The sequence below is a fragment of the Peromyscus eremicus genome, chromosome 7, assembly GCF_949786415.1.
Source record: "Peromyscus eremicus chromosome 7, PerEre_H2_v1, whole genome shotgun sequence".
Lineage (NCBI taxonomy): Eukaryota > Metazoa > Chordata > Mammalia > Rodentia > Cricetidae > Peromyscus > Peromyscus eremicus.
The window spans coordinates 92,749,680-92,773,763 of NC_081422.1; the positions used below are offsets into that span (position 1 = coordinate 92,749,680).

Sequence of the window (24,084 nt, forward strand, 5' to 3'; positions counted from 1 at the left end):
CTTATAAAAATTAAAACAACCAAATTGAGTGGAAGAAGGGGGCAGGGTTAAAACTGGAAGACAAATCCATTCCAGTCTATGTGCAAAACATGACAAACACCAAGACCATAACTCATCTACCAACCACAACCCATTCCCAACCTGCTAGTTCAAGACTGATGAAATGTCTGTGAAAGAATTCAGAGTCTTACTCTCTGGAAGAATTGTCTGGATGGAAAACTCAGCATATGTGTGAACTGAGGCACTCTGTCCAAGACCTTGACAAGAGTCTCCAAAGTGAATGAAACAGTTAATACATTCGAGGAGAAAATCAAAAATATAGAGGAAAAATTCATCAAGGAAATTGAAACATTGAAAAAGAACCAAATAAGGGGGCTAACTCATTGGTTAAAAGCACTGGCTGCTCTTCCAGATGACCCAGGTTCAGTTCCCAGCTCCCACATAGTGGTTCACAACTATCCTTAACCTCCAGTTCCAGGAAAACAAACATCGTCTTCTGGCCTCCTTGGACACTGCTCACACATGGTGCACAAAAAAAAATGAAAATAAAAATAAATCTTAAAAAAAGGACCAAATAAAAATAGTGGGTGTTGTGGTGATACTTTGGTTGTGATCTAACAAAGCTTGCCTGAAGATCATAGTATGGAGACAAGCCACTAGTTAGCTATAGAGGCCAGGCAGTGATGGCACATACCTTTAATCCCAGTACTCAGTAGGCAGAGGCAGGTGGATCTCTGTGAGTTCAAGGCCACCTGGGCTACATAAAGATTGATCCAGTCTAAAAGAAAAACAGAGCCAGGCAGTGGTGGCACACACCTGTGATCCCAGCCCTTGGGATTGCATGCCTTTAAGCACAGCACTAGGAAGGTGGAGACAGGAAATGATATGGCTGCATGGAGAGGGGAATATGAGGTGGGAGGAGATGGGAGCTTAGTTCCCTATCAGGCTGAGGATTCCTAGAGGTAAGGAGTCTTTCTGGTGGCTGGCTGCTCTGCTTCTCTGATCTTTCATCGTTTACCCTGATATCTGATTCTGGGTTTTTGTTAATAAGACAAATTAGAATTTGTGCTACAAGGAATTAAAGAAATAGTCAATCAAATAAGTTAAAAAACATCAGAAAGCATCAACAGACAAGACCATGCAGAACAAATTCCAGGGATGGAGGACAAAGTAGAGACACTAATACACACACACACACACTTATGGGGGAAATAGGGAAGTCTTCTGGGATCCACTTCCACATCCAGCCCTAAGTCCCAGGAATGAGAGTGCTCTAGAAACCACTTCACAGCCCAGTTGAATGTGAGTCTGGGAAAAGGCCTGGACTCAAGACTGTTGGTCAAGGTTTTTAGCTTTGCATTGAAAACAAAATTTCCATCATTTTAAAAGGTCACTATGCTGGGGACTAGAGAGATGGCTCCAAGGTTAAGAGCACTGGCTGTTCTTGCAGAGGTCCTGAGTTCAATTCCCAGCAACCACATTGTGGCTCACAACCATCTGTAATGAGATACGACGGCCTCTTCTGGCCTGTAGGCATACATTAGGCAGAACACCGTATACATAAATCTTTTTAAAAAGGTCACTATGCACATATATACACCAGACATAAACAAGTATATGTATACATACATACATATATGTGAAGCTCCGGGAGACTTCCCCATTTTCCTCTTAGGTGTACAGCATGGAGCCTACTGGTAGTACTTCATCCCTGTACGTGTATCAGCAGGACTTAAGGCTCCCTCTCCCATGTGGAGCTTTGCCAGCCACTCCATTGAGAGGGCACTCAGACTCCTGTGTTTCTTTGACACCAGGAGAAGGGAAGAGTCAGAGGAAGCCCCCAAGGTGAAAGCAAGAGAAATCTGAAGATGAGGACAGGCAGTAACAGGCTGTCTTTCTGACCTGGGTCAGGGCTGCTTCAACTTGAAGGAATCAGAACAGAGGCCAAGGGAGGCGGGAAGGTACTGTTGCCAAGATTTAGAGACCTGCATCTGTCCCTTTCATCCCCAAGTGCCACTTAGTGATGAAACCATTAAGTCCCATTCTGTGTACTTCCCACGGCCCTTTAAGGAGGGCTCTCTAAACACACTGGTACAGAGCTTCATGAGTTTCTGCTTGTTCTGAACTATGTCAGGATCGTCACTCACTAGAGCTCTGGCTTAGTGCTATGGAGTGCTCCGTGCCTCGATTTCTATGAAATAGACACAAAAGCACGGTCTACAGTACAGGGCTGCTGTGAGGAGGAGGTGAATTCACGTCCATACAAAGCCTAGCACAGGTTCTGGCGAGGCGCAAACCCTCGGTAAACTGTCAGGTTTTAGTAATATTAGATGTTTGTGCAGAGTAGAAGAAATGAAGTCCATAAAATGACAGGAACCCAGAATTTACACTAAGTAGGTCTACCTTTTTACACACAGAGTCTGTGCCATTCTCTCCTGTGATGGACAAATGAGGAAGCTGAGGCTGGAGGATGACAGAGGAATTCCCAAAAGTCAACAGATACAGAGCCTATGCACAGTTTCTTGCTTCCAAAAAAATACTCAGGGAGCTGGGCTGGCGGTGCAGGCCTGTTTTCCCAGCTACTTGGGAGGCTAAAGTAGGAGGATTGGAAGTTCAAGGCCTGCTTGGGCTGCACAGTGAGTAGAACACTAGTCAGGCAAGTTAATGAGACCTTGTTTGGAAAAGTAGAAAGAGGGCTAGGAATTTAGTGCAGCGGGAGACAGCTTGTCTAGCAGATGCAAGGCCCTAGGTTCAATCCCCAATAGCACAAAACCCAAACTAAACAAACCTGAAAACCAAAATTCACCAAAGACACACTCAGAAAATTCTCTGGAAAACTTAGGCTACTTTTTTTTATTGTCAATCAGTCTTTGGTTCACTCTGACAAAATGTCCAACGTAAACAACTTAAGGGGAAATTTTTGTTTTAGCTCAAAATTTGCTCCATTGATTCAGCGTGTGGTGAGGAAGCTCTTCACAGAGCTGGAGTGTGTGCAGGAGCCTTTTTGCCTCATGGTTGAGAGGGAGCAGAGGGAGATGGAGGGACTGGGGACTGCCTCCAGCCTTCAAAGGCACACAGCTAGTGATGTAGTTCCTCAATATTTTCCCCATCTCCTAAAATTGTGCCAGCCACTGGGGACCAAACCTTCAACACCTGATCCTATAAGGAATATTTAGTATTCAAACCACAACACAAATAAAAAGAGTTGACAAAGCACCCCAAAACAGGACCCTGTTCCACCCCAAGGTAGACGATTGGCTTCAGGAAAAGTTGGGAAAGTGTTTGCTACCACATAGACCCTTCTCCAGGTTACCGCTCCCAGGGAAGTGCCACATAATGTGTACCCTCTCAGCCCCAGGGACCCCTTTCCTGGGGACAAATGGGTGTCTTTGAGCCATGGTGACCTGGCCTCTCCTGGAACAAAAGGAATGCTCACTCACTGCTGCACTTGATCCCTGAGCAATCACTGACCTCGGCCCCTCCTCACACACTTCCTGCCCTTCACTGTCTTAGATGCCTGAATGTGATGTCCCAGCTCCAGGGCCACTTGGAGCCATTTCCTGACAGAAATGGGAGAGAGCTCTGAGGACATCTGGGTCTGCCTCTGGCCCACAGCCTCACCCAGGAGTGATGGCTATAAGATCATCGTGCTATTTTGGGCCATGCAGCCCCAGGATGAGTGGTTGCGAGACACTGCTCCAGAACTGCAGGTCAGTCCTTGAGGTTGGGTAGACCTGACCCAAGATGCCTTGAGGCTGATGGATAAAAATGAATGTGATGAAAAACTTCTCTGAAAAAACTGAAAAGCCAAAGAAAAAAATGTTGGCCAGAAGGAAGGATTCTAGATTATCTAAAGCAGTCTGGCAGTCTGAGACTGTGAATTCTACATGGCTCTAGAGATCAGCCCAAGTAGTGCCCAGTGTTCATGTTCATGGGCATTGATGACATCAAAGTATTGGGGTGCAGTGGGGGGGTGGGGTGAGTAATGAGAGGTCCAGGGTTCACATGAGAATCTGTTTAATATTCCAGCATCAAAACTGGTCCTAGGGCTGGGGATAACCAACCGCTCATTTGGTAAAGGGCTTGTTTGCTGTGCATGAGGATTCAGGTTTAGTTGTCAACACTTCATAAACTGGGTGCAGCGGTGCATGAATGAGATCTCACACTGGAGAAATGGAGGCAGGAGGATCAGACACTCCAGGTCGTCTTGTGTTACGTAGCAAGTTTGAGGCTAGCCTGGGATACACGAGACATTATCTCAACCCTTAAACCCGTTCCTTGCGCAACAAAAACAAACAAACAAAACATAGAACTTGGTCCTGGGTGCTGGCTGTTCAACCCGAGGTACACACATAAGCATGGGGGGCTGATAAAGCCAGAGGTTAACGTCACTCACCTGCATTGTCTTCCAGATTTAGAGATAGTTGGTGTTGAAAAACAGTTGAAACTCTTCTACCTGAGAAAGAGTTTGGATGACTACTGTTTCCATGATGTTCTGAATATTTGCTGCCCACGTTGGCTCTGAGGTTTAACCTTCTTCTTCCTTTCTTTTGGATGGTGAAATATGTTTTCCTAAGGGGATTTGGAGTCTGGACAGCGCTCCCTGGGAAGGATGCGAGTCTACTCTGGTTATGCTATGCTATCATCAAAGGGCCAGAAGAACTGACTATCCCATCTTCTGTCCCTGTCCCAGGACTGTATTTTATCTGGCAATCCTGCAGGGAGGGGAGGTAAAGGGCAGGGAGTGAAAAGATTGGCCGTCCCTAGATGTGTTCTGGTGTTGATACTGTTTGCCAGCCTGGGAGAGCACACCCCTGGAGTGCTAGCTACTGAATCCCTACAGCCCTGGCTAGGGCTAGGAATCCTTGGAGGCGCCGGGTAAGGAATGGGCTCTTTCTTCTCCCACTCCCAAGGCACACTCCTGCCTTAGACTCTGCCCAAGGGCTTCAAGCTACAATACTGAGGTGTGTCCCAGTTTCCCGTGCACCCTTAGCCATAGCAGATGGGAACTGACAGGAAGCCTAAAAACACACAGCAGTCTGACGCCCCAGGAATCTCCACATCATCTATGGGCGCACATTTCCTCCAGAGGTGGAGGAGATGATAAAGAAAGCAGTGTTTCCATGTGCAGCAAATGTAGTGAAGCGTGTTTTCAGGCGATTCACATCAGCAGATTTTTAACATCCATGAACCCGTGTCGGCAAGGATGGGGGCAGCCTTGTGCCAAGACTCCTGGCTTTGCAATTGCTCTGGACTCAAGAGAAAGTGGTTGGTGAGTAGGTGGGAAGCTGTTCTGCTGGCTGGATTCCCCTAGTATACTGACTGCTAAATGCAATGTCCACACTACACACCCCTGCAGGGTTCCCAAGAGCTCAGTCCCAGATAATTAAAGTTGCCATACCTAGGCAAAACCCTATCTAAATAGACTCTCTTGAAGTTTGATTCAGAGGACACATCTTTATAGGGCAAAGTTGTTTGTGGCTCAGAGTCAGACTGATAACTATTTGATGGTGGGACTGACAGTCAAAGGCCCTGCTATGCATTGCTGGTGAGTAGCCAAAATGCTGGCCCTCTGGAGATCCTGGGTATAGTAACGGGCCCAGAAATGATCCAAGAAGCAGAAGTTTGTTAATCTTCCCACAACGTTCCCAGAAAGTTCAAGGAGCATAGGTTCCTTCCACCAATGGAGATCTTGGTCCCTCATTTCAAGGAACTGGTTAAGAAAAGAAAGGAGAATGCAAACAGGTTGCCAGCAGAACGTTTAGTGATGAGTGGATTAGGACAGCACTTTCCCTGAAGTTAAGGAATGGAATGAACTGTCACTCAATTGAGCTTATCAGAGAAGGCTCTGTGAATACAGTGTCGAGATGGAGGTGTGAAGTTCAGTTGCTGAGAATGGGCAGCAAACAGTTGAACCCTTGTCCTAGTCTAGGTGTGGAGTTTGGATCTCAAATAATGAGTGGGAATAAGAGAGGAGAATCCCATTCCCAAAGCATTGCATGCAGAAATGTAGAACTCATATAAGTGTTAGTTGGCTCCAAAGGATCTCTAGCTGCTTATCTGGTTTGGTTCTCCTTGGACCCAGATTATTTTCTATAGCAGTCAGGTAGGATCCAGCTGGGCCAGGGATCACATTTACCAGTGTTTGGAGGGAGAAGCTCTTTTAGTGAAGACATTATAAAGACCACAAATGCAGTAGGTGGAGGATTATTTCTGGTGGCTCAGAGGTCCTAAAAACAGCTCTGCATCCCATTACCTCAGGAGCACCAACATTGGCCATGATGGTGCTTAAATAGCAACAACAAAATACTAAAAACATTTGAAAACTCTGTCCTGTAAAAGGATACATTATTCTCATCTCAAGATCACCACTGGTCTTCACCAGCCCCAGAATTCGGCATCTCTATTTTATAGCCATCCCAAGAAGGTGATGGCAACTACCCTCAGCCTCATTCATTTGAAGCAGAACCCACCCCCAAAAGTTTACTATTATGTGAGTTGCGGTGATGCTCAGTACCTCTGATAGGTGTAGATGAGGTAGTTGGTGAAATTCAATGTCCATTCATGATGAAGTCCTCAGCAAACCACAAAACAGAGCTGAGGAGACAGCTTAAAGAGCACAAAGACTCAGAGAGATTTCATGTGTTTGGGTTATTTTGGTTCCCTCACCCTTTCAACCCTCCCCTTCATTCAAGTCCCTTGTCCAGGAGTGAGGGAGTCATGGCCTCAATAAAGCTGCCTTCCCGTTTCCTTGCACTGCAGCCCTGGTGGGGGAAAGGGTTGGATGCTACTGGTAGTTTAGGGATTTTTGTTTTGCTTTGCTTGTTTACATTCAATTTAGGTAAATAAATAAATAAGTCAATAAGTCGATAAATTTGATTTGTAATCAGAAAGCTGTGGATTCGGAAGGTCCCTGGCCTAACAGCCTGTTCTCTATAGCCGTTCACCCCACAAACATCACTTACACAGACAAGCGATTGGCCTCTTCCCTGCCTGTGCTTCTTCCCAAAGAAGAGGGGAGGGGAGGGGAGGAGCCAGCTCCTTCCTCAGGTAGGCCAGGGGGCTGACCTCATGGGCTTCACTCTTTCCCCTGGCTATGCATTAAACTACAAGTTTAATAAATTACAAGCCACAGCCTGGGAGAAAACAGAACCATGCTGGTAAGTTTGGGGTCACGGTGACACAGCTAGGGTTATCTGAGAAGACAGAATCTCCATTGAGAAAAGGTCTCTGTCAGATTGGCCTATAGTCAAGTCTGTGGGGGCATTTTCTTGATTAATGATTGATGTGGGGGCCCAGCCCAATGTGGGTGGTGCCACCCCTAGGCAAGTGGTCCTGGGTTGTCTAAGAGTCAGGCTGAGTAAGTCTTGGAGAGCAATCCAGTAAGCAGCACTTCTCAGCGTCCTCTGCATTGGTTCCTGCCTCGACTCTGCTTCATGATGGACTGTAATGCAAGCTAAATAAACCCTCCCCTCACCAAGTTGCTTTCAGTCACAGTATTTTATCACAGAAATAGAAGGCAAACTCGGAGAACAATACATCTATCCAATTAGGGACTTGAATCTAGAAAATACCAAGAACTTTTAAAATAAATAATAATAGGAAGAAAACTATTTTAAGATGAGTGATAAACATTTGAAAAGGTATTTCCCAAAATTAGATCCCTAAATATTTATTTAATATATGAAAATGTCTCAACATCATTGTTTGTGAGAGAATATATATTAAAATCAAAACAAGAAGGCTCACTACACCCCCCCCCATGGCTAATAAACAGACCACCAAACTGCATAGACAACTTGAGACTAGCAAGTGTTGACAATGTGGAGCAAAGGAAATTCCTGTGACAGAGAAACATGCATATTTACAGCCAATAATTTTACCTTGAATTATAGATGTGAATGAATGGAGAAATAGGACAATAAAGCCAGATATAAACATGTTTGTAGTAGAAGTACAAATATCCATTAAACACATAAAAAAGTGTTCACCATCTGTCTTAGGGTTTCTATTGTTGTGAAGAAACACTATGCTATGACCATGGCAACTCTTAAAAAGGAAAACATTTAATTGGGGACTGGCTTATAGAGACTGGCTTATAGTTCAGAAATTTAGTCCATTTATTATCATGGCAGGAAGCATGGAGGCTTCACAGACAGACATGGTGCTGGAGAAGGAGCTGAGAGTTCTAAATCTCAATCCTGAAGCAGCAGAGAGGGGGGGGGAGTGATTCTGGGCCTGGCTTGAGAATTTGAAACCTCAAACCCCACCCCAGGTGACACACTTCCTCCAACAAGGCCACACCTACTCCAACAAGGTCACGCCTAGTAGTGCCACTCTCTATGAGCCTCTGGGGGCTATTTTCATTCAAACCACCATACCACCTATAGCAATCAGAAGATTCCACTGACCCTAGTCAGAATGGCTACTATTAAAACAGACAACAAATGCTGGCCAAGATACCTGGAGAAAAGGAACCATTACCCAGTCAGTAGAGGGGTAAATTAGTCCACGCACTGTGGAAACCAATAGTGATATTCCTCAAACAGCAGAAAACGAAACTACCTACCCATACTACTTCTGGAAGTATACCTGAAGACATAAAAATCCTCCTGTGATGGAGATTGCCACACACACGTTTGTAATGGTACTGTTTACAATAGCAAAGCTATGGATTCAGTCTAGGTGTCCAACAGAGGAATAGGTAAAGAATATATAATACACAATACACAAGTATTGTTCAGCCATAAAGGTGAATAAAATCATTTGAATAAAATAAAATGTCATTTCTAGAAAATTGATAAGGCAGGAAATCATGTTAAATAATCCAGTCTGAGAAAGGCAAATATTAATTTTTTTTTACCTCAAACACAGAGTCTCTATTTTTAAAAATATAAGAGTAGAAAGTAAATATTTTGAAACAAAAGAGAAAGGACAAATGTATAAAATGGGGCAAATGTGATCTATTCTTTTATATAATATATACAAATAAGAGATAATAGCAACCTTATCCATAATAGTTCAAAACAGCACAAACTAAATATTCTACAATAAAGAGAAATAAATCAAAACCTACTCATACAGTGAAATATCATATATCCACAAGAGGAGAACTGGTAACCATAGCAACACGAATACATCTCATTCACATTATCTTGAGCAAAAGAAACTGGATTTAAAGGAGTCACTGCAGTGTGATTTATATTACAGTTAAAAACAAGGTTAATGTCTACAGTGAGAGAAATCCAAATAATGTAGAATGAGGATTGCTAAGTGGGACAGGTGTGGGAGGTGATGTAGACTGAGGATGGCTAATAGGTGTGGGGGGTGATGTGGGCTGAGGATGGCTAACAGGTGTGGGAGGTGATGTGGGCTGAGGATGGTGAACAGGTGTGGGAAAGCTGCTGGTAGCTGTTTGCTGGCTCCAGGGTGTAGGTGCCACTTACAGTTTGTTTTGATTGTCATACCTCAAATGAGTTTTACCTCTTTAAAATAGAAAATTTTAAAAAGGGAAAAAGATTAACTGTAACAACAACAACAACAGCAAACCCAGAAATTAGCCTGAATTTTAGAGAGTTTTCCTCTTATCATTTGTTGAGAAGCTGCTTCTTCCTCATTGAATGACCATGGAACCTTTGTCAAAATGCTCTTGTATACGTGAGGCTTTATTTCTGGGCTCTTTATCCCACACCTCTGGTCTCTATGTTTCTTTTTACACCAGCACCACACTGTTTTGTTTCCATCATGGTAGCTTTGTAGTATATTTTGAAATCAATTAGCATGATGCCTTCAGCTCTGTTCTTCAAGGTTGTTTTGGCTATTTGAGGGCCTTTAAAATTCTATATGTCTTAGTCAGTGTTCTACTGCTGTAAAGAGACAGCATGACCATGGCAACTCTTATAATGGGAAGAATTTAACTGAGGCTAGCTTACAGTTTCAGTGGTTTAGTGCACTGTCATCATGGTGGAGAGCATGGCAGGACATAGGCAGACATGGTGCTGGAGAAGGAGCTGCTGAGTTCTACATACAGATCCACAGGCAGAAGGAAGAGAGAGACCCTGAGCTTGGCATGGGCTTTTGAAACCTCAAATCTCACACCCAGTGACACACTTCCTCCAACAAGGTCATACCTCCTAATCATTTCAAATAATGCCACTCCCTGGTGACCAAGCATTCAAATGTATGAGCCTATTGAGGCCATCTTATTCAAACCACCATATTATGTATATTTTAGAATGTAGATAGTAAGTTTCTTGAAGACATAATTGACATTTTTAATAAGATTATATTGAGCCATAGACTGTTTGGGACAATAGTGACATATTAACAATATTAATTCTTCCAATACATGAATGTGGGATGTTTTTGCATTTGTATCTTTTTAAAATTTCTTTCTACAGTGTTGGATAGTTTAAATCTATGAGTCATTCACCTTCTTAGTTACATTTTTGTTAATTTTTTTCTTTAAAGATTTGTTTTAGTATACATCAGTTGTACAAATAATGGGTCTCAGAGTGATATTTTTTATATGCACATGCATTTTAACCATATTTACCTCCCTCTTACCCTCTTTTATCTTATGTTGTGTAACAGTTTCCTCTGATATTGAAGCACTCCATTCTGCAGGGAAGCTCTTTAAGCAGGGAGGTAAACAACTCAAAACTAGATCCACTAGGCCCCTTCCTGTCAGAATAAACTTTAACGAGCTGTGAGCTGAGAGCCACTCTCAGAATAGTCAAGCTTCAAAGAAGACTCTGAGGCCAGACTAGTGTAGGTGGAGTTTTCTTTCCCGCCCACTAGTTCCCAAATAACTGACACGGAGACTTAATATTAATTATAAATGCTCAGTCAATAGCTCAGGCTTATTACTAACTAGCTCTTACAACTTAAATTAACGCATTTCTATTAATCTATATTCTACCATATGGTGTTGTTTCTCTTTCATCTTGCACTTCCTGTTTCCTCTCCATGTCTGGCTGGCAACTACTCTGACTCTGCCCTTCTTCCCAGTGTCCTTAGTCTGGTTTTCTTGCCTAATCTTATCCTGTCCAGCTATTGGCCAGTCGGCTTCTTTATTAAACCAATCACAGCATAATTTACATAGTTTACAAACTGATTCTTCTATAGCAGACCAGCTGCCTGGGAGAAGCAGCTTAGCTGCCTGGAAGAGATTTAGATCAATGGAAGCTTCTACATACCTTATATTTTTCACTGTCTGCCTCCACTCTCTTGAGACCTACACAGAAAAGAGGAGCCTCAGGCTCCAACGAACACAGGATGCATTTGTGTGGAAATACACTAAGGCTCACTAGAGAAGTAACAGGGAAATTGTATTGCAAACCAAAATAGAAACACAGTCAACATTTCATAACAGTTCAGTATCCCAGGACATATCAAGAGAAGGCTGTTCCTTAAGAGCTTTCACAGACAAGTAAGAAATCTTAAAAACAAACAAACAAACAACTTTGATTAAGTCCCTGAGAACATCATACATTGTATTAGATCCCCCTCTATCTCCTACTGGATCCACCACCCCGTCCCTACCTACCCAACTTGGTGCCCTCATGTTTTCTCAAAGTATAATTTGTGCTTAATACTCTTGGGTGTGTGGCCATCTACTGGAGGGTGGCCAACCTACCAGGGGCCACACCCTTTAAGAAAACTAACTCCCTCTCCCAGATTTCTCTCTCTCTCTCTCTCTCTCTCTCTCTCTCTCTCTCTCTCTCTCTCTCTCTCTCAGAATCTTATCAGCTTCCATCAGTTCCTCAGATAGGAATAGGACTTCATGTCTATCTTCCTCCCACCATGCTGTGATTTTTTTTCTGGCTTACAATTGTGCAGGTATTATGCATGCTGATATAATTGCTGTATGTTCAAATGTTCATCTGCCCTGTTGTGCCAGGAAAACACTGTTCTGTTGTAGTCATCCATCTCCTCTAGCTCTTATGATCTCTCTGCCTCTCTCTTCCTCAATGATCCCCAAGCCTTGGGAGTAGGAGGTATGATGTAGAGTCTCTTATTCTCTGTACCATGAGATTCTTCACTCTCTGCCTCTGTGGGTCTCTCTGTTAGTCACCCTCTATTGTAAAAAGAAGCTTCTCTAATAAAGGTTGAGAGATGCACAAATTAGGTACAATGTTAAGTATTTAGGAGTCATTTTAATACTGTGTTCACTTAGCAGAGTGATATCAGTAGGTTTTCCCTTAGGGCCGCTGACCTGTCTAGCCACAGGTTCTTGGTCTTATTAATTATGCCAGATATGGATTGTATCTTGTTGAGTGAACCTTAAATCCAATCAAAAAGTGGTTGGTTACTGTCTTAGCTACCGTTCTGTTGATGTGATGAAACACCATGACCAACAACACTTATAAAAGGAAGCATTCAATTGTTAGGGGTCTTGCTTGCAGTTTTAGAAGGTTAAAAATGACCATCATGGCAGGGAGTTTGGCACTGGAACAGTATCTAAGAGCTTACATTCTGATCCACAGGCATCAGGCAGAAAGCCAGTGGGACTGGGCCTGGTGTGGGCTTTGGAGACCTCAAAGCCCACCTCCAGTGACATACCTCCTCCAACATGGCCATACCTTCTGATCCTTCCTAGACAGTCCGCCAATTGGGGATCAAGCATTTAAATATATGAGACTATGGGTACCCTTTTTATTCAGTCTATCACAGTTACTCTCATGATGTTTGGGCCACTGTTGTGTCAATGGGCATATCTTGCTAGGCTGGTCCTCACTGTGGTTGGCAGTGTTTACAGCTGAGTAAGACTGATGATTACCCAGTGATTAATTCTCCTCCAGTAGCATAAAACAAAACAACAACAAAAAGATAAAGAAATCTCAACCTAGAAATATAAGAAATATGAAAAACCAAGGCAATATGACACTGTCAAAAGTTCCTTATTCTCCAGGAAGTGGTTCCAATAATATGGAAAGAATTAAAATGCTGGGTGAGGAATTCAAAAGTATTTTTAAACAATTATTGAATTACGAAGAAAAAACATTTTTCTTTTGTTTTTTCAAGTCAGGGTTTCTCTGTGAAACAGCCCTACCTGTCCTGAAACTCACTCTGTAGCCCAGGCTGGCCTCAAACTCACAGAGATCTGCCTGCCTCTGCCTCCTGAGTGCTGGGATTAAAGGTGTGCACCATCACTGCCTGGTAAAGAAAATATTTTTAAAAAACAACCGAATGAATTAAGGAAGACAATACAGAATGTGAATAAGAAGTTCAATAAAAGGACAGAAGTTTTGGAAAAAAACAAAAAGAAATTATTAAATGAACAGTTCAGTGCTGTGGGATGTATGGCAAATGTGTTACTAATTAATCAATAAAACACTGATTGGCCGTTGGCTAGGCAGGAAGTAGGCGGGGCAAGGAGGAGAATAAAGCTGGGAAGTGGAAGGCTGAGTCAGAGAGACACTGCCAGCCTCCACGATGAGAAACAGCTTGTGAAGATGCCGGTAAGCCACGAGCCATGTGGCAAGGTATAGATTAAAGGAAATGGATTAATTTAAGCTATAAGAACAGTTAGCAAGAAGCCTGCCACGGCCATACAGTTTGAAAGCAACATAAGTCTCTGTGTTGTACTTGGTCGGGTCTGAGAGGCTGTGGGACTGGCAGGTGAGAGAGATTTGCTCTGACTGTGGGCCAGGCAGGAAAACTCAAGCTACAGTTCAGTAAGTCAAATTAAAAAAAATAGTAGCCGGGCGGTGGTGGCGCACGCCTTAATTCAGCACTCGGGAGGCAGAGGCAGGTGGATCTTTGTGAGTTCGAGGCCAGCCTGGTCTACAGAGCGAGATTCAGGAAAGGCGCAAAGCTACACAGAGAAACCCTTTCTCAAAAAACCAAAAAAAAAAAAAAAAATAGTGGAAAGCCTTGGCAGTAATCTAGAATAGCATAAGAGAGAATTCCTGGGCCAGAAGGCAAGGCTGACAAATCAGAGCATCCAGACAGTAATAAAGTGGAAGGAAGGAAGGAAGGAAGGAAGGAAGGAAAGAAAGAAGGAAAGAAGGGAGGAAAGAAAAGAAGGTGGGGTCAGGTGGGTATCTCAGTGGATAAAGTGCTCACCCAAGCATGAGACTTGAGCTTGCATGCAAAACATCCACATAAAAATCAGAGTGCAGAGGGTGTATGTCTGTAACCACCGTGCTGGGAGTGGGAAATAGTCAGATCACCAGAGCCTGTTGGTAGCCAGCCTAGACAACAGGTGAGCTCCAGGTTCAGGGAGAGACCTTGTCTCAAAAAAAAAAAAAGATGAAGCATTATAGAGGAAGACAACCAACATCGACCTCTGACCTCTCCGTGGACAGGTACACACACAGGCAGACGTGCCACACATGAACACATACACATGCATAGAGCTCATGCATACAGGTCAATGGCTCATTAATAACAGCAGCAATAATAGTTATTATTATGGACAGAACATGGAAAACCTCTGGAACCTAATTTAAAAGACCAAACTCAGAAATTTTTAATAGAGGACATTGCTATGGTATAGTCTAAAGACTTAAGGAAAAAAACTGTGTGATGGTCAGTTTTAATTGTCAACTTGATACAACCCAGGGTCACCAGAAAAGAGGCTGAGTGAGAGGTTCTAGATCAGGGTTGGACTATTGAGAATGTCTGTGGGGGGTTGTCTTGATTATGAATGTTAATTGATGTGAGAAGATGCAGCCTGATATGGGCTCATTGTTCCCAAAGCCAGGGACCCTGGACTGTGTACATGCAGAAGGGGGCTGAGCAGGAGTAAGTGACACACATACTCATTTCTCTCAGCTCTTGCCTGTGACCACTAGCCTCGGGCTTCTGCCACTGCGACTTTCTTGCTGTGATGGACTTTTACCTGGAATTGTAAACTGAAATAAACCTTTCCTTCCTACATGACCTTTTGTCAAGATATATTGTTTTTAATCCCAGTAACAGGAATGAAATGGGGACAACCTATTTATGGAAACAGTTTCCAAAAACATCACCCGAATCTTGAGGATGATATGGACATTCATATAAGGAGGTATTAAGAATTCCAGAGGGTTTTCACCAGAAATGAACATCCTTACATCAAGAGTACAAAGAAAGAACGATATTGAAAGTAGCGAGGGAGATATTCTGAGTCAGGAATAAAAGCAAACTCATCAAAAAAGCAGAGGCTTCACACCAGAAATACTAAGTCCAAAAGATGTGGAGGTGTAGTTCAAGTCTTGAAAGCAAGTTAGGTAACTTCATAACCAGTAAGTCAGTATTGCAAAAGATTCTTTTCTCCTCCTCCTCCTCCCTCTTCTTCCTCCCCCTCCTCCTTTTCCTCCTTCTTTTTCTTTTGAGACAGGGTTTCTCGGCGTAACAGCCCTGGCTGTCTCAGAAGTGCTGGGATTAAGGGTGTGCACCACCAATGCCTGACTTGCAAAGGATTCTTAAAGGAGGGCAAGAGGAATGTGAGTACAACCATGAGAGCTCAGGAAAGAAAAAATCCTGGGAGAGGAGGAGATCAAGGAGAACTAGGAAAGATCCAAACATAGGAAAAGAACACATTGACAATGATTAGTGAATAACTTTCAATCATAAGCCTAAAATGTGAATGATATAAATTCCAAGTAAAAGACACAGACTGGCTGATTGCCTTTAAAAAAAAACACAATCTGTCTGCTTGCTTCTTGCAAGAAATACAATATCTCAACAAAGACACACACACAGACTGAAAGAAGAGGGATGGGAAATGATATCCCAACAACATAGAATTTGGAAGCAAGAATAAGTAGTTATATTTTACAAAGAATGATTCAAGCCAGAGCTAGTCATATGATAAAGAGGAACATAAATCATGAATATAGGGTTGTGGCTATGCACAGAATGTTGCTGTGCCAGCTTCATAAAACAAATACCAGACACAGAGGGGCACAACAGGCCACAATACAGTAGATAACCTCAGTAGCATGTTCTCACCAATGTTGGGTCATCCAGACCAAAAAAGGTCACCATAGAAGCTTCAGTTAAATTATACTATAGATCAAATGTAAGAGATATCCACTGGATAGTTCATCTAACAATTACAAAACAAATATTCTTTTCAGCAGATCATGGGACTTTGCTACAAGAAGTTTATCAAAAATCTAGTGTTATCTAATTAGAATAATTTCCTGCATAATATCAGATCATAATAGAGTAAAACTAAAAATCAACATAAAGAGAAATCACAGAATTTACAAACACATGGAGATTGAACAACAAACTTTTCAACATTCAGTGAGTCACTGAAACCCAGGGGTAAATTTTTGAAATTCTTAGAATCAAATATCAATTGCACTAGTTGGTTTTGTTAACACGAGTCAGAGTCACCTGGAAAGTTCAACTGAGGAATTTCTTCCATTGGGATGGTCTGTGAGCATGTCTATGAGGTATTTTGATTAATGATTGATATGGGGGGGATGGGCTGGGAAGGTAGTCTTGGGCTGTATAAGAAAGCAGTCTGAATAAGCCTTGGAGAGCAAGCCAGTATATAGCCCTCCTCCATCGCCTCTGTTTCAGTTCCTAACTCCAGGTTCTTGCCTTGAGTTCCTGTCCTGACATCCCTCAGATACGAATTGTGACCTGGGAGTTTTAAAATGAAATAACCCTTTTCCTCCCCAAGTTGGCTTTGGTCAATGTTTTATCACAGCAACAGAGATGCTAACTAGAACAAATGATCAAACTGTAAAATCAGCTAAAGTGCCCATCTGTGAGTGAGTGGAGTGATGAAGGAAGTGTGCTATGCATGTACAGTGAAGAATTAATTTATGTCGTTTGCAGAGGGTTGAGTGATGCACTGAAGATTATTGTGGAATAAGGAACAAGACTCAGAAAGACACAGTTCACACATCTTCTCCCACCTGAGGAATGTCAGAAAGAAAAGCATGAAAATATAGGGGGGCTGTTCGTAAAGAGAAGGGGATTAAGGGCAGGGTGACAGAACTTTCCATGGAGAGACACAACACACATATCTATTCACCCCAGATAGGGATCCAATGACAGCCTGGACCATCACCAAAGTCCAGCTTGGTGATCCAATGAATTTTATTGGCATTACTTACAGGGTCAGAAGTGATTCAAAGGCAGCTGCATTTTAGTTTCTTGTCTTGTCAACAATACTGGACATGAGTTATGGGAATAGGCTGTGCTGTGTGTCCCCCATAGGTGTGAAATTTATGTCCTTTGTGGGTTCTTTCTTCTGATCCTGGCCATGTAGGTGACATGAAGTAGGCCTTCAGGCCTCTCTAGCTCTCCAGGCTCTAATTAGAGCCTGGCCATTGGCTCCAGAATTGGGTCTTTCCTCTTCTTTGAGTTAAGCTATCTTATGAAGTTTAACAGGATGTCCATCACATACAGAGTAGGATGTGCAGACTCTTAGGTGGCCTGAGGGTGTGTGTGGCTTGATCACAGAGACTCTTCACATCTCACTCAGTTCGTTCTGCTCCCAGAACCACATGGTAAAGAGGAAACAAAAACAGAAACAGCAGCTAATAGCAGGGACCAGATATATAAAAGAAGTAAGAACCACGCGGGTCATCTGTGACAGCCCCAACAGCAACTGGTGGTGCAGAAATAATATCAACTAGAGAGTTCTAAAAGATGGTAAACAGAGAGAGAAAGGGTATTAAGAGAGAAGAAAATGGGAGATAGAAAGCAAAATAAAGGTTAGGATATCTAGAACGTGGCAAGGAATAAAGAGAGTGAAAGATGAAGGGTTAATTACAAAAGAAAAAAGGAGAGAATCAAAAGATATTGTTAGAAGAGGAAAACAGAATAGTGAAAAACATACTTTAAATTAGGAAAATATGCACCAAGAAAAAAACAAAAAGCACACACACATATTCAATGTATAGACACATGTAAACACATACACATACAAGCACACACTAATACAAACATACATACACCACGTGCACATACATAAACACATGCACACACATACATGAGCCATATACCGAAAGGACATAAGTATTGCCTCACTGGGTGATTGTATAGGCAAGAGTGGAAGCCTCTGCCTTCCACAGTCTGCACTGTGTCTTTCTGGGCTGTGTGTCCTTTGGAGAGAGCAAACACTTGAGGAACACTCACCCCTTCTTTTCTGTGTTGTTCTCTAGTCCGTCAGTGGTGCAGTTTGGGACTGGAGCTGATTAGAACAGCATTATGTCCCTGCCCCCTAGTGTCTGTTTGCTCTGCACAGATTAGCTCAGCGTGCCCCCAGGGCTGGAACCACAGTCGGCTGTCCATCTGGCTCCCAGGCACTGGGCGAAGCCCACCCTGGGAGAGCGGTGGGTTGCTGGGTGAGGCGGTGCAGCCTGCTAGGCACAGTTTTCACTGCCGATGACTATGGCTCTAGGAGGCCAGTCCCTGCACATAACTAACTGCAAGGGTTTGTTTCAGCCTTTAGCTGGCTGCCCTGAGCCACCAGAATCAAGGAAAAAGTGAACTCCACATCATCCATGTCATTAACTCAGACCCAACATGGGTGTTTCTTCAATGAGCTTGCTACAGTGGTTCTTCCAAGGTCATTCTGGGCAGGGACGGCATGGCCATATGGCTGTGCATCGTGGAAGAGGGAAGGCCTGGGTATGATCTGGAAATGGCTCCCTGTCACTGCATGCTTGCCCCCTGACAAGTGCAGAGCATCAGCCACCCTCCCCTGCAGCTGTCAGAGCAGCTGATTCACCCTGCCTTTCCCTTCTACATCTGTTTCTGGATCGGGTATTCTCTGTTGGATTTCTCCTGCTCTGACTTCTCTTGTTCCGCCTCTGCTGCACTGCTGGGTGACCACAGGCTCCAAGCTGAGAGCCAGCACCTGGTCTCCCTCAGTCTTGGTCCAGTGCTGAACCTCAGTGCAGCCCCCAGGTAGCCACCTCACCAACAAACTATTTTCTGGATGCTTTGACTCCGAGCCATTCGGAAGCTCGAAGGCATTGCCTCTTCCTCAGGTGCCATCCTACCTTGAAGCTCTTTCATTAGTTTTTGATGCTATCATCAATGAGACATTTTTCTAATTTACTTTCCAGGTATTTGGTTTTTAGTGTATAGAAACGTAGCTGATTTGTGTGTGTTGTATGTATGTGTCTTACAACTTTCCTGAGGTTATTTATTAGTTATTGCCATTTTTATTGAGTCTTTAGGGCATTCTGTATGTTAACTAGGGTTAGCTCACTTGCTCGCTTTTTTCTGGTCTGTTTGTTTTGACTTAGACTTACAATGTTAGAAATGATAGGGGTGGTAATCAAAGCATTGTTGTTGATTGTGATGCTATCAGCAGGAATTCATATATAGACTTTTTCATCTTGGGACACTTAAAAGCACATTATTAATATTTTTAATCAAAGCATAATTGCATTGGCATAAGGAAAAACATATAGACCATTGGGGTAGAATAAAGAACCCAGAGTTAAATGTGTGCATATACAGTCAACATCTTAGATGATGTTGCCAAGAATACACAAGAATATACATACTAGTCTCTTCAACAAATGGTGTTGGGAAAACTGTCTATCTAATAGGCAAAACAATGAAATCGGGCTCTTATACCATATAAAAAGGTAAACATGATAAAAATGCAGCATACAAAATTCTCAAGGAACTAATAACAATTGCAAAAATAACAAATATATAAAATAAAGACTTACAGACTTAAAAAGAAAGACCTGACACTGTAAAAGTTGTAGAAGAAAACAGTGAAAATGTATGTGGCATTGGGCATATGTAAATTATTTCACACATACACATATATGACATCAAATCACAGGTAATTAAAAAAAAAAGTGAAGTGAGATTTTATCAACCTGAATGGATCATAGTAAAGGGGAAAAGAGAGAAAAATCAGCCTAGGGAATGGGAGGATATTTGTGGACCATGTACCTGGCAGGGGTTAGTGTCTAAAATACACAAGGCATTCCTGTAGCTCTATAGCAAGACACCCAGTCACCTGATATGAAAAGTGTGTGAGGCCCCAGCAGACATTCCTGCAAAGGTGGCTCACAGGTGGCCAGCAGACACATGAAAGGAGGCCCAGCTTCACTCCTCACCAGGAAAATGCAAATCCAATGCACAATGAGACACCCTCCTCCTGCCTGTCAGCACAGCCATTATCAAATGAACGACAGACAAGATGCTCTGCAGAGACACTGGATCCCTTGTACACGGTTGGTGGGAATATAAAATGGGACAGCAGTTGTAGAAAATTGGGACAGTGTAGGGATTCCTTGAGAAGTGAAAACTACAACTCCACCTGAGATGGCAGTCCCGCTCTGAGTGTCCACAGTAACTGAAGACAGAATATTGAAGGGCTATTTAATACTCCCATGTTCATTTCAGCACTACTCACGGTAGCTCAGATGTATAAAGGCCCAAATGACAGAGGATTAGTAGATAAGGAAAATATGGTATATACACACACAATGGAATATTATTCAGCCTCGAACAGGAAGCAGTCTCTATTGTTTGCTTGAACATGGATGAAATTTGAACATATTACACTAAGTGAAATATACTAGTAAGAGAAAGCCAAATGTACAGTTTCACTTTCATCATGTTTTCTTGTTGCTACAACTAAATGCCATAGACTGGATGCCGAAACTCAGAAGTGAGGTCATGTGGGCTAATGGTTCTGGAGCATGAGAATTCAAGGGCACGACCTGGCATCTACTTTGGAGTTTTTCCTGCATTGTGACATAGAGCATCACATGGCAAGACAGGACAAGCTGCTTAGTAGGAGCTTTCCTCCTCCTCCTCCTCCTCCTCCTCCTCCTCCTCCTCCTCATCATCATCATCATCATCAACATCAACATCAACATCCAACTCATTGAGTCTATACTGGCCAGTTTTATGTCAACTTTGCACAAGCTGGAGTTATTTGGAAAGAGGAAACCAAGACTGAGAAAACGCCCCTACCAGACTGGCCTGTGGTCAGGTCTATTGGACACTTTCTTGATTGATGATTGATGTGAGAAGCCCAGCTCAGTGTGTTCAGTGCCACCCCTGGGCTGGTGGTCCTGGGTGCTCTAAGAAAGCAGGGTGAGCAAGCCATGATGAGTAAGCCAGTGGTAAGTATTCCTCCACGGCCTCTGCGTCAGCTCCTGCCTCCAGGTTCCTGCCCTGTTTGAGTTCCTGCTCCGACTTCCCTCAGCAGTGGAGTGTGTGTGACCTTAGAGTTGAAAGCTGAAATAAACCCTTTCCTCCCCAAGTTGTTTATGGTCCTGGGATTTTATCACAGCAACAGAAACCTGAATTAAGACAGAGTCCCAACCTCATGACCTCATAAACTCTAATTACCTCTCAAAAGACCCACCCCTATCTACCATTAGTATGTTGTAACCAAACATACTGGGTTCTGCCCCTGGAGAGTGCAGAGTAAGTACAGCTAAAGAGTGAAAGAGCGGAGAAAGAGTAATAACCTGTGGTGGGAAGGACAGCATGATATCTATTTCCAAGACAATGTGCCCTATCAACAGAGAAACATGGAGATTTGACCACAGAACAAATGGTTCACATAGGAAAGCTTTTAGGGACCAGTACATTGCTGAGCATGCTCAGTTAGCAAGTGTGTTTCTGATCATGCTCATTTAAAGATCATAGTTGAAGAAGGAAAGATGGTGGGCACATTCAGGCCTGCTCAGCTGTCATGGAACCCATGTTTGAAAGATTAAAGGGGTGGGCACCCACACTTCTGAACATGCTTAGCTTGCAACGTAGATGAGGGATAAGAGTACTACAGGCATGCTCAACTTTCTTTAAGTTTTATTTGAAAACAGGAAGAAGTGTGGTTTGAAGGTCAATGATATTAGGAGTTTTCCTGGAAAGCTTCCTGCCTCACATTGGAATTAAGTTTTCAATACATGAAATTTGGGGGACACATTGAACCCACAGTGTGCGAAGTGCTTGGAGTAGTCAGAGTCCTGGTAACTGGAGTAGAGCAGTGTTTCCAGGGTGCAGAGAACCAGGCAGGCTGAACATGAAGTTGAAGTAAGCAAGGTGAGAAAGTTCTAGAGTCTGCTGCTCAGCGTCCCACCCACAGTCAGACGTCCTGCTTTGTGCAGTCTTTAAATGCTGTGAGAGAGAGGTCTCACGTTCAATGTCAAATCATAATGCAATTTAAAATACGTTTTTAAGGGAACTTTGGAGAAAATAGCATTAGGTGTATTCTGCTTCCCTGGTCTGAGCCCTCTAGGAGTAGAGCCCCTGGGCTGGTGATATCTGATTTTGAATGTCCAGTTGGGTGAGGAAAAGGGTGATGACCCCTTGATGCTGCCCCCACCACCCTCCCACCTCCAAAGGGAAAATAAGAACCAGAGTGCCCCAGGCTCTCCAGGGAGGTCTGTTCTGACAGCTTCCTCCCCAACAATGAGCTGACACTGGATATCTGCAATCACCAGCCAGCTACTCTTCCTGTAGGGTCTCAATCAGCTTGTCAGATCCCAAGAATGAGGTGGGGTCTCTGGATATGCAGGTTCCGGTTGGACAGCCTCAGAGACCTTAAATGCATTCCAGCTCTCCAGGTTCTAAAGCGACTGCTCTGCCTGCTTGTGTTCAGAGGGATGCTTTAGAAAAGAAAAGAAAAAAAAAGTTGCCAACCATGCTAGTTGGTTTCAATTTCCTTTGCCTAAAGATGTCATGGATTGTGTTGTGTGCTGGTGGCCATAAGATCAGCCACTGTGGTCATGGGCTTGCTAGGAGAGGGGAGGTGAGCAGTAGAAGATGTTTCATTGGATTACAGCTCTGTCCTGTCTTCCCATGGCTGACTTAGACTTTACACCATATTGTTGGCTCTCTAGAGACACAGTCTCTAACCTCAAAGAGCTCATAGTTGACAGAAATGGATGATTGTAGCTAGAGTTTTCCAGTCCTGCCTGGCCCATGATCAGGACAAATCTCTCTCACCCGCCAGTCCCACAGAGGCTCCGACCCAACTGAGTAAACACACAGAGACTTATATTGCTTACAAACTGTATGGCCATAGCAGGCTTCTTGTTATCTAATTCTTATATCTTAAATTAACTCATTTCTATTAATCTATAAGTTGCCACATGGCTTGTTGCTTACCGGTATCTTTTACATGTTGCTTGTCATGGCGGCGGCTGGCAGTGTCTCTCCCCTCCGCCTTCCACTTCCCAGAATTCTCCTCTCTGCTTGTCCCGCCTATACTTCCTGCCTGGCTACTGGTCAATCAGTGTTTTATTTATTAACCAATCAGAGCAACACATTTAACATACAGAACATCCCATAGCAGATGGTACTCGATCATAAGCAACAATAGGGTGTAGGATAATGGGATGTCATGGGGCAGGTGGGAAGGATGGATGGTGCCACCTGTGTGATTGGAGGACTAGAACTCCAAGAGGGACACAGGACTCCTGGATTGTAGACATGCATCTATTGTTACTGTCCATCACTGTGTATACTGAAACCATGCCTTACTGTCTGGTTACCCATGTAGTGGGAGAGAAGAAAGCTATCTTAGCAATCCCACAGAAGCCCCATTGGGCAGATGTCAGCTATGTGACAATTAGTGGCAGGCAGGAAAGCTCTCAGGTGATGCTTACTGGAGTCCTGTATGCTGCTACCAGTGGACCAAGTACCATTGCTCTGGTGTTGGACTTGCAGAACCAGATCTGGAAGGTTCAAGAACACTCCCAACACTGAAGATGCCTCTCTAGCAGCCAGTGCTGGCTCTTGCTCTTGAAGGTGAAGGTGGGGCAGTGTTGGCTGTTTGGACCACCATCCAGACAGAGCCCTTTCAGGATGGGGTGTGGATCTCACTGAAGCTCCAGACCTGAGGACACTCACAGTGTTGAATCTACGGTCTAGATCGGAAAGGGGTTCTGCAGTTGTGTAGATGAGTCCTGACTGGTAACTATACTAATGCACAGTAGACTGAGTACTTCGTTTCCCTGTGCCTTGCCTGAGCTAGTAACTACACCAATGCATAGTTGATTGAATGCTTTGTTTTCCTGTGCCTTGCCTGGACTCAGCAATATTAGAGGATGCTGGAGTCTTCAGGATACATGGCGTTTTCCAGGTGCACTTGCTCCAAGACCCAGTAGCATAATTTTTTTTTCCATCTTCATT

General features: G+C 43.4%; 1 protein-coding gene and 1 pseudogene across 1 annotated transcript in view; both read left to right on the forward strand.

Annotated features, from left to right (window-relative positions):
* Rbp1 (retinol binding protein 1) overlaps window positions 1-24,084 on the forward strand; it is a 172,633-nt gene that overhangs the window by 81,920 nt on the left and 66,629 nt on the right.
* The window catches only part of LOC131914594 (dnaJ homolog subfamily B member 4-like), a 49,679-nt pseudogene continuing 29,164 nt past the window's right edge, over window positions 3,570-24,084 (forward strand).